We start from the raw sequence: 11,374 nt of genomic DNA on the forward strand, positions 1-11,374 counted from the left end.
TTAAGAGAGTTATATGTAACCAACAGATAACAATCCAATTTTACTGATATCAGTATCTCCTTTAAATAAATGTTTTACCTAAAAATAATTTAGTGCTTAATTAGTGTGACAATGCAGTTAAATGACATTTCTAAGTTAAAGAGTCTGTTAATTGTTTTGAGAACACTGACCTTAAGTTGGAGAAATAAAATCGATTAAAGGGGTCCTATTATGCTCTTTTACAAAGTCTTGATTTTGTTTTGGGGGTGTACAAGAACATGTTCTCATGCTTGGTGGTTCGAAAAACATAATTATTTTCCACATAATTTACATTATTACAATACCCCTTTCCCCAGCCTGGCACAAACGGCTCGATTAGTTCCGGGTTTGATGAAGGCCCGCCTTCCGAAAAACCAAATATGTTGTGATTGGTTAGCTGTCCCAGTGCGTTGTGATTGGTAAACAGCTTAGACGGTGTTTCAGTACTGCCCCGCCCCTTGCCAAAGCAACAAGTTCGTCAATATTGCTGTCATCAGACCTCGAGAATATTGAGGATCGCGCAGAACCTTTGCACGCATGGATATTGCAAGACATATTAAAGTGGTAACGTTATTGTTTTGGCTAAATCACGTTTTAGATAGGATGTCAACAACAGTTTAAAATAACTGCATTTACTATGTACAGATAAGTGCAACGGTAATATTTTTATTGTTCTTTAATTCTAACATTATAACATGAATTGCAGTGAAACTGTTATACAGTTGAATTTATTTATACCATAGTCCCACAGACTTACACTATTTGTAGTTTCAGCCTCAGAACGTTGGCTAAACGTCTGATGCATATGGCACACAAAAGTGGAAACACTTCCAATAGTCATCAGATTGGTTGAATTATACAGGATTTCCGGGAGACGTTCTTTAACGTTCTGCCTGGAAACAAAAATGCCGTGGTGCCAAACCCTCTCACGAAAGAAGAAAGCCGTCGTGTTTTCAACTGTGACGACAAACGCTTATCAAGATCAAATAAACGCTGGATTTTCAAAAGTATTTGAAATATTTAAAGTTTGCGGCATAGAATCTTTAAAATGCGTCCGAGAGTTTTACACACCGGTCTGTTATTGTGGCGATATTTCCACGCCCCGAAATGTGATGCTGAACGAAACGAACTGCGATTGGTTGTTTGACATGTCAGTCAAACGGTCTCATAGGCCAATGAAAGCTACCATAGATTCCAGACCTTCAGCCATCAGTAATTTTCTTCCATCATTTTCTGAAAACAGTCGGTTTCCTTCAGAAATACAGTGATATAAAAACACCCGCACCGGGTTTCGATTTTGAAACATGCAGTGCTCAACCAAGCGTTCTCCCCACTAACCATTCAAATTTCTTTTAATGATTTATTTTAATGATATTCTAATGGACCGCTTTGTGATATCACAAACACCGGAAATCAACGCTGTAGTCCAAATGAGCAGTTCATTGTAATTCTTGAAAAGCGATTTTTAAAAAACGAAATATCTCCCTTTGGAGTGGACTTCGAGATTTGTAACTTTGTAGATCATTTTATGCCCAAATATACACACTACACACTGACTAAAATTCAAAAAGTGAAAAAGCATAATAGGACCCCTTTAAGGAAAAATGATTAAATTTGTGTCTTTAGCTCAATATATCATATAGTCAACAAATTAAAATTTGATATAAGTGTTTATTTTGGTAAAATTGTTTTAAAAAATGTGGTGAACATTTTGGTGGTGCTGTATAACAAAAAATTACAACGTTAATTATTTTGACAATCTTGATTATAATTTAGTGAAATGTATTCTCTAAAGAAGTGGATTCATATGCATAATTATTTAAATTGATTACTGCACAAATGATGTTCCTCTGTTGTGTGATGTAGTGAAATCTCTTTGAATTGCTGTTCTGTAAATTCCTTATCCTGTCATCAGTATCCACAATTCAAATTCACACTCAGAAAATAGAAAGTGAGATTAAAGAGATATTCCACCCCAAAAATGAAAATGCTCTCATCATTTACTCACCTTCATGTTGTTCCAAACCTGTATGACTTTCTGCCATCTGCTGAACAACAAAAAAAGATCATTTGAAGAATGTTGATAACCAAACAGTTACCCACTGACTTCTATTGTAATTTGTTGTACAATGGAAGTCAATGGCATCCAGAACTCATTAAGTACCAGCATTCGTCAAGGGACCTTCTTCTAGCTCATCCTTAATGGTAACCCACATTTCTAATGTGAATATTTTATTCAATTATCACAGTGTCCCGGGTAACACTTTTTGCATGAATAAATGCCCTTTGAATAAACATAGTAAATATCCTTGTTGCAATCAGATTAGACCCCAAAATTGGTCTGATTAAGCTATGCAATGTAATTTGCAAATCTTATAGCAGTATTTGCATGCATTTATGAACTCCGAGAAACAGGCTATTGTTGTTCCAGCTAATTTGAGTGACCCCATAAAACACAGCTTGCCTCTCATGTTGGGATGATTGTAATAACGGTAAGCAGAGTTAAAGGCTGTTTTCCCTTCACTAATTCCCTTCTTTAGTGTTTTGATCACATTTGCTACTACTCCCGTGGCTATAGAAGCTAAAATATATTTGTATTTAATCAAGCAATTCCCTGCCAGTTGATATGCTGTTTCACACAGGTGAGAATTTGCACACTTCGATATTAAATGAATCTGTTCCAAGAGCGTTCCAGGGGGATGATTGACTGTCAGGTTAATTTACTTTTGTTAGGACAGCTGGTGGCTTGTATGTAAATATCAGTCAATTAAGGAAGAGCAATTATATGCAGAGACTATGTATACTTCCTAAAATTTCATTATGAGAATACGAGATCAGCTTTTTAATCTTATGGCTTCTGGCAAAGAAACCCAGTGGAAATAAAGTTAACTTGCTGAAAACTTGATTTGTTTGGTGATATACAAATAAAGATATGCTTAAAATCATTTGATGGAGTGCCATCTTTGATACAGGTCCTTCTCAAAAAATTAGCATATTGTGATAAAGTTCATTATTTTCTGTAATGTACTGATAAACATTAGACTTTCATATATTTTAGATTCATTACAACACAACTGAAGTAGTTCAAGCCTTTTATTGTTTTAATATTGATGATTTTGGCATACAGCTCATGAAAACCCAAAATTCCTATCTCAAAAAATTAGCATATTTCATCCGACCAATAAAAGAAAAGTATTTTTAATACAAAAAAAAAAAAAAAAGTCAACCTTCAAATAATTATGTTCAGTTATGCACTCAATACTTGGTCGGGAATCCTTTTGCAGAAATGACTGCTTCAATGCGGCGTGGCATGGAGGCAATCAGCCTGTGGCACTGCTGAGGTGTTATGGAGGCCCAGGATGCTTCGATAGCGGCCTTAAGCTCATCCAGAGTGTTGGGTCTTGCGTCTCTCAACTTTCCCACAGATTCTCTATGGGGTTCAGGTCAGGAGAGTTGGCAGGCCAATTGAGCACAGTAATACCATGGTCAGTAAACCATTTACCAGTGGTTTTGGCACTGTGAGCAGGTGCCAGGTCGTGCTGAAAAATGAAAACATCTCCATAAAGCTTTTCAGCAGATGGAAGCATGAAGTGCTCCAAAATCTCCTGATAGCTAGCTGCATTGACCCTGCCCTTGATAAAACACAGTGAACCAACACCAGCATCACTGACTGTGGGTACTTGACACTGGACTTCAGGCATTTTGGCATTTCCCTCTCCCCAGTCTTCCTTCAGACTCTGGCACCTTGATTTCCGAATGACATGCAAAATTTGCTTTCATCCGAAAAAAGTACTTTGGACCACTGAGCAACAGTCCAGTGCTGCTTCTCTGTAGCCCAGGTCAGGCGCTTCTGCCGCTGTTTCTGGTTCAAAAGTGGCTTGACCTGGGGAATGCGGCACCTGTAGCCCATTTCCTGCACACGCCTGTACACGGTGGCTCTGGATGTTTCTACTCCAGACTCAGTCCACTGCTTCCGCAGGTCCCCCAAGGTCTGGAATCGGTCCTTCTCCACAATCTTCCTCAGGGTCCGGTCACCTCTTCTCGTTGTGCTGCGTTTTCTGCCACACTTTTTCCTTCCCACAGACTTCCCACTGAGGTGCCTTGATACAGCACTCTGGGAACAGCCTATTCGTTCAGAAATTTCTTTCTGTGTCTTACCCTCTTGCTTGAGGGTGTCAATGATGGCCTTCTGGACAGCAGTCAGGTCGGCAGTCTTACCCATGATTGCGGTTTTGAGTAATGAACCAGGCTGGGAGTTTTTAAAAGCCTCAGGAATCTTTTGCAGGTGTTTAGAGTTAATTAGTTGATTCAGATGATTAGGTTAATAGCTCGTTTAGAGAACCTTTTCATGATATGCTAATTTTTTGAGATAGGAATTTTGGGTTTTCATGAGCTGTATGCCAAAATCATCAATATTAAAACAATAAAAGGCTTGAACTACTTCAGTTGTGTTGTAATGAATCTAAAATATATGAAAGTCTAATGTTTATCAGTACATTACAGAAAATAATGAACTTTATCACAATATGCAAATTGTTTGAGAAGGACCTGTATTTTCAGTGACTGTGCAATGCTCTGTGTGGAGTTTAAAGCTGCAGAGGCTGACAACGAACCCCTCCGATATGAACAGATACTTCCACCTTCCAGTGCTGAATGAACACAAATCTGTTTTCTGTGGGTCTGGAGGAAAGAGATTAGAATGTTTTCTCAGAGTGTTTTCTTCTCAAAGATGAAGGCCTATTGAATGAGAAAATGAATCAAACAGAGATTATTCTGACAGGATTTGGAATGATTGAATGACAAGTTTCAAATGGCTGAGGAAGATTTTGGGACACATTTAAGCAATATCTCACGGGCAAGAGCACCGTTATTCTGAATATCAGCACGGGTTAACTGCAGGTAGTTACAGCTGTGTTGATATTAAGTACAACAGAATGATTTTGCTTTTATACAACAGTACATACACTAGAGTTTGGGGTCAGTATGATTTTTTTTAAATGCTTTTATTCAACAAGACTGCATTAAATTAATCAGAAGTGACAGTAAAGACAAAACATTTAAATTTCAAATAAATGCTGTTCTATTGAACATTTCTAATGATGGTTTCCACAAAATTATTAAGCAGCACAAATGTTTTTTTAAAGCAGCAAATCGGCATATTATAATGATTTAAGAAGGATCGTGTGACACTGAAAAGTGCAGTAATGACTGCTGAAAATCCAGCTTTACCTTCACAGGAATAATGTTTTTTTTTTTAAATATACAGATAAACAACAGCATAATATTTTACAATAATTACATTTTTTACTGTATTTTTCATTAAATAAATCAGCCATTTGGTGAGCAAAAGAGACTTCTTTCAAAACCATTAAGAAAATCTTTTGAATCCTAAAACCCGATCCCAAACTAATGGGTAACAAGTAGCATAACAAGGAGCAATTAGGCTACAGTATGTACAATATGGATATAATTTTTCCATTTATATTTATCTATTTTGGAGTTATATTCCCTCTAATTGCATTAGAAATTATACTAATAGTACTTAAGTGCTAATGATGTTTAAGCCTGGTTAAAATCCTCTATCTGCAGTAAAGGTTGGGTTAAGCACATTTCGACACATAGCATGTAACTGTGAGCTCGCGGTTTACTCAGAAGTGTTTGATTTGATGCTTGAAGCCTGTGATCACTGCATTTATCTATATCTGGATATCCCAACAGGCATTCATAGAACTATGGACAGTCATATTAGACTTTAGATTCACCAAGTGTGATTTCAAGAGGCTGCCACTGTGTGCACCACTTTTGTCTTGATGTTCAAAGATGGTGGCATGCAAGGAGAGATCTTTGTATTTTATCCATTTCTTTTGTGAACAAGAACTAAGCGCTTTCTTCACAGGGGTTCCACTCTGCCACTCTAACCCTTTGCTTTAATACATCCCCCTCTCTCTGTAGATAAGTTTTCAAATTTAAATTGACGTTTTGGATGTATGATAGAGTTCACTGTGACTCAGTCACTTGGGCAAAAATAATAGACAAAGACTGTTATTCTTCAATCAACAGGTGATTCGGCTGACCTTCTCATCATCAGCGTTTACTAAAATCAGACAAGCTTTCTGTGTATTAGTCACTGTTTTTCAGTGACACTTTCTGCAGGTTAAATCCTTACGCTTGTAGGTGGCAACAAACTGTCTTTATTAGTGAGTCATTGAATTATTTCTTCAAAAACAGTAGTTCATTCATGTATTAAACAAGTGACTTTGTCTTTATGAGTCACTGAATCATTCACTCAATATTATTATATTATATTATTATTATTATTTAAATTTTTTTTGTAATCACTTCTGGACAGATCAAAAATTCTATAATATTTATAATCCACAATATATTTCCTGTACAATTTTTGTTTTCTTTATTCCACAATGCTCTGCCAGTATTAATAATATAATATAATATAATAATTTCAGTTAGAGGACAGTTTCTGTCAATCTCATGAGTACCTATAGAGTGGTATTGCATCCTTCATATCTTCAAAGAGTCTTTAGTTTTATTACATTTATAAAAGAAAGATACAGCTTTACGCTTCTCTCCAAAAACAGTCGAGCTCCTGGAGGTGTGTCGTGGGCGGAGCTAAAGAGTCACAAGCACACAAAGCTTTTGCATTGCGATCGTCTGCAATCTGTGACCGACATAAATAAAACAAAAACTTAACTGACTCAAATTAACTATGCTAACAAATTAACGAATGATGCACATTGATGGGTGGGCTCTTGCTCTGGGGTGCATTTCCCAAAAGCATCGTTAGCTAACTATGATTGTTAGTTCAATTGAACTCTATTGGTAATGAAATAGCATTAGACATCCCCTTTCACGCTGCCCCCTAAGCTACAGATAAAATCTAAACAGACTGTTCGATACATAGGCTATGTTGTTTAGATCGTCTCTTCCTGTATAAGTGTGCGGCCATAAGTCTGGCCACACGACACTAGTAATGCATAATGAGTGGCTTTGCAGACTCAAAGCTATAAGGCCTTCTTCTGCCAGAAAAAATGGGAAGTGGAGCATGAGCCTGAATATTCATTGCTTCACAGACATTAGGTTGCTTGGGTTGCGTTCTGATAGGGTTGTGCCCGTGAAGAGCCTCTAAATTGCGAAGAGGTTTTTCTGATGAAGCTCATGGCAAATGTGCAGCAGACATTAATGCTTATTCCTACAGCGGCACATGTTCAAAATAATCAAATATGTCTAGATCTAATCTCCTTCAGAACAGATACCAATGACTCTATCACAATTAAATGGCTTTAACGTGCAAAAACCTCAAATTAATTTCATGTGAAACAATCCATCAATCCTTTTTATGTGAGAAACAGCTGTGGCTTCTAACATTTGAACAGATCAAAACTACTCCAATTTTTATTTGTTTTTTTGTTTTGTTTGCTATACTATTTGTTTTCTTTATTTCACAATGCCTTATTATTATTATTATTTACAATCAATTTCAGTTAATTTCATCGCAGGGACAAAGAAGGAGTAGAAAGCAAAAGTAAATGCAACATACTCAATGGAAAAAAACAACTAATCATTTTTAGAGGTGAAAAAGGGGAGAAGTGAGAATATACAAATAATTGATCCTTTACCAAAACCATTAAAATCAGTGGTAAAGGATTGGTTGGTATGAATGTCTCAAACAAAATCTAAACCTACATGAATAATCTGATCGCTTCACAGGAATGTTGTTCTAAGAGCAACAAGCATGTTGATTCAGTAACATGTCCTACTTGCAGGGCTCGACAATAAGGACTGCCCGATGACCCGGGGCCAGCGTGAAAGATGCTCGGGACAGTAGATGCATGGATTTGTCACTTGCCCGATAGGGCCACTGCAGCGTCGTCGCGAAATTTGATCATTTGCATGTATTAATTAAAGCCTTGTTAATTTAAAAATTCAAGCGATTAAAAAGCATTTTTGCGTAAAAGACAACTCCATTCAGTAGGCTACTCGCTGCAGTGTTCTGTTCTGTGTGAACAGCACGCGCGAGCCGTCTGAACGGGCAATACACACAAAAGTATGTCAAAATACCCATCCTAGTAAGTAACTTTGTAACTTTAACAATGATTAGTCTAATTTATACACTGGAGTACAGATGCACCGACATATTTTGTTTTATTTCAGACTATCTCTGTCCCGTGCTTGCACACAAGTTGCACTGCAATCATTTTCCCAAATGCTATTTGTGTAAATGTTACATTATTATTATAATTAGTCTGTAAACGGCCGTTAACAGAGGCCAGAGACGCTGAAGACGAACGCAAAGAGGAAACAAATACCGTAGCAGTCGGTCCAAGATCATTGTTCACAATGCGCGAAATATAGGAAGAAAATCAAAATATTGAATTTTATATGACTGTTTCTGAGGGGAACTAGCTGTTTTTAGAGATGGCGTTTTCTTTTAATTTTGTGTCAGTATAATGCATTTAAATTAGTGTTAATTAATACGCGCAGCGCTGCTCTGCTTGCATTGGTAACCAAGGAGTTGTTCTATAAGCGCCACCTGCTGGCAGAGAGAGAAATTGCGTCTCATTCAGCCGCCTGCTGTTTCTGTGTCATGCATGCAGATGTTTTATGTGGCATAATTTCACAAAGCTAAAGTCAGTTCTGTTTTTGCTTCAGATTTTGAAATTATACAGTCTAATATAAATCAAACCTTGCACATGTTTTTTTAAATATATGATCAATTCATGATTAAAATGCAGTGGCTGCCTCTAATTTCAAATGGCTAAGAAAAATCAAGGTGCAACAAAGAGTGAATAATATGCAAATGTTATTTAATAAGTGATTTTTCAATTTATATACCCGAACATCTACAAACATAAAAAACCTAAAGCATCATTTAATTTCTATATTTGTGCTATAGGCCTATGTTTATTTGTGCTATTACTTGTGCTATGCACTTTTAATAATGTTTTAATAACTTTATATTTATGTTTATTTTTGGCTAGTGATATTTGCTGAGAATTGTAAAATTAATTTGGTATCTAAAATATTGGTGTCATATAAGCTTATTTATTATAATAGACATCAAAAACAATGATAACAGCAAATTTTGTGTGTGTGTGTGTGTGTGTGTGTGTCAGTGCCAGTGCCAGTGAAAATGTTGGCAGGGCAAGTAAAAAAAAATCCTTAGCGTTGATCCCTGTTGGGTAAATCACATGAACCCTGACATCACTAAAGGACCAGGGGTTAGCTCAGCGGTTCCCAATCCCAGTCCTCACTCAATGAATTATAGATCTCCTTAACTTAAGCACCATTAAATATAAAGCTTAATTATAATTCATTTCATGATCATTGCACTTATCATGCCATATCAACACAATATATTTTTCTCATTCTTGGCCAGTTGTAGCATCAGCCATAATTACTATTGGATATTAGACGAGCTTCAGTTTAAGATGCTCAGTAGATGCTCCCTTTTGATATGTTGGATGTTTGACAGTTCACGAAATTTGGGATCCTCCACAGTGGACCAATTACTCCTATCCTTTAATTAACCTGTGCATGGGATCAGCAAACACGGTCTCTAGGTGGACAACAGCTAAATTAGAAGTTAGAAAGGAGGAGACAATAGCAGGAGACTGACAGATGGTACACAAAGTAATTCTGGGATGTCTTTATTTAAACTATAACCTGTCAAACAAGAGGAAATCATCCAGACTCTTGGTAAAGACAAGAACAAAATGTTTTTAGTAACCAAACAATCAAAAAGTTGCCTACATTTATCTGTTGTTTGCAAAGATTTCACCACAGTGTGAAATTTAATTTAAAGGAGATCATATTTAGTTGAATTGTTTTTGTTTCAATATCTGTAACTGTTTTTTTTGTTATGTTTCTCAAACTTTGATATAATATTCTCATATCTACTGTAAATTTTACAAATCTACAAGTCTAAGAGTTCTGTAAAAAACAAGGATGGTTTACATTTTGAGCCTTTCGTTTGTTCCAAATCATGTTTGCAATATTATTGTATTGTTAATGAAAAATTCTAGTTCTGTTTCTTTGCATGTGTATATATAGTATCTATGTTACCTGATGCACGTATACATTCAAACGTTTGGGTTAGTAAGATTTTCATTATGGCATAAAATAGCATCATGCAATGTCAGAAATGCCACTACAAATAATAAAAATGCTCCCAAAATTCAAAATATGGATTGCCCTTTTATTAATTTATAATTTTGTGTTAAGATAATATAGTTAAGCAAGAATGCTATTTTCCTGAATATTAGCACGACTGCAAATGTGATATTCATTTTATACAACAGTTCAAAACATAATTAAGTGACCATTTTCACACACAACATTCAGTTTGGTCTGTTTTTGCTATTTACGCCAATGAAAATAATTCCAGTCAAAGCAGACACAGTCAACAGCTGCATCTCTCAGCAGCATGGAGTGGTGTGTCATTCTTGGATGTTTCAAAATTTGTTACAGAATCTGGTGAGTAAATTATTGAATTAGCCATTCATAAAGACAGTGGCCACCTTCCTTCAAAGAACTGGTTAAAAGTGCGAGATACAAACTCACAAAAAAGGTTTGTGAATTTTGACTTTTTTTGTGTGTGTGTTTCCAGCACAGAATTAAAAATAAAAAAATAATTGTGAATTTTTATTTCACAGTTCTTCTCAAATATTATGAGGAAAAAATACATTGTGAGATTTTTTTAAAAATCCTGTGGTGGAAACAAGCTTCCATAGCTGTCTTTTGAGCACCTGCCACCCAAAAATGTCTGTCCATGGTCTGTTGCCAGTAGATTGCATGAAAAAGACCTATCAGCCCACACCATCTAGAGTTTCTTGACTAAACTTGACACATATTAATATGTGTGTGTGTGAAGCAAGCATATATAGTCGACATAGTCTGTTCATCCCTGTTGCAGATTCCTAGAGGTTCAGGTGAACAAGTATGATTATATTTTAATGCTTTTCTTTAACATCTCACTAAAGCAGATCAGAGTTCATCACCTTCACGCTGGCTTTTAATTTCAATAAATGATGACTGAATTCAAACCCAACAGAGTCCAGCATATCCACTTTACATTTCTAGTTCTGGCTGAATACCCCTCCGAGTTGCTTAAGGAGCCCAGATGGAGGCTGGGGAGTCTTTTTAGAGCACATGGTCATTAATCTTTCTAAAGATGCTGAAGGCATGGTTTGACACATCGCTGTAGTCAGGTCCTCGGGGGTCCTAGAGAGGGGAGAGCTGGGTTTGTCACACAATACCCCCTGCTTGCCGTTCACAGGGCCTGGCAGCCTATTCAGAAAAGCGGCAGGCCTTCCAACATCTCCAGGAAAGTAATCTCTCA

This window comes from Barbus barbus (genome assembly GCF_936440315.1).
Source record: "Barbus barbus genome assembly, chromosome: 4".
Taxonomy (NCBI): Eukaryota; Metazoa; Chordata; class Actinopteri; order Cypriniformes; family Cyprinidae; genus Barbus; species Barbus barbus.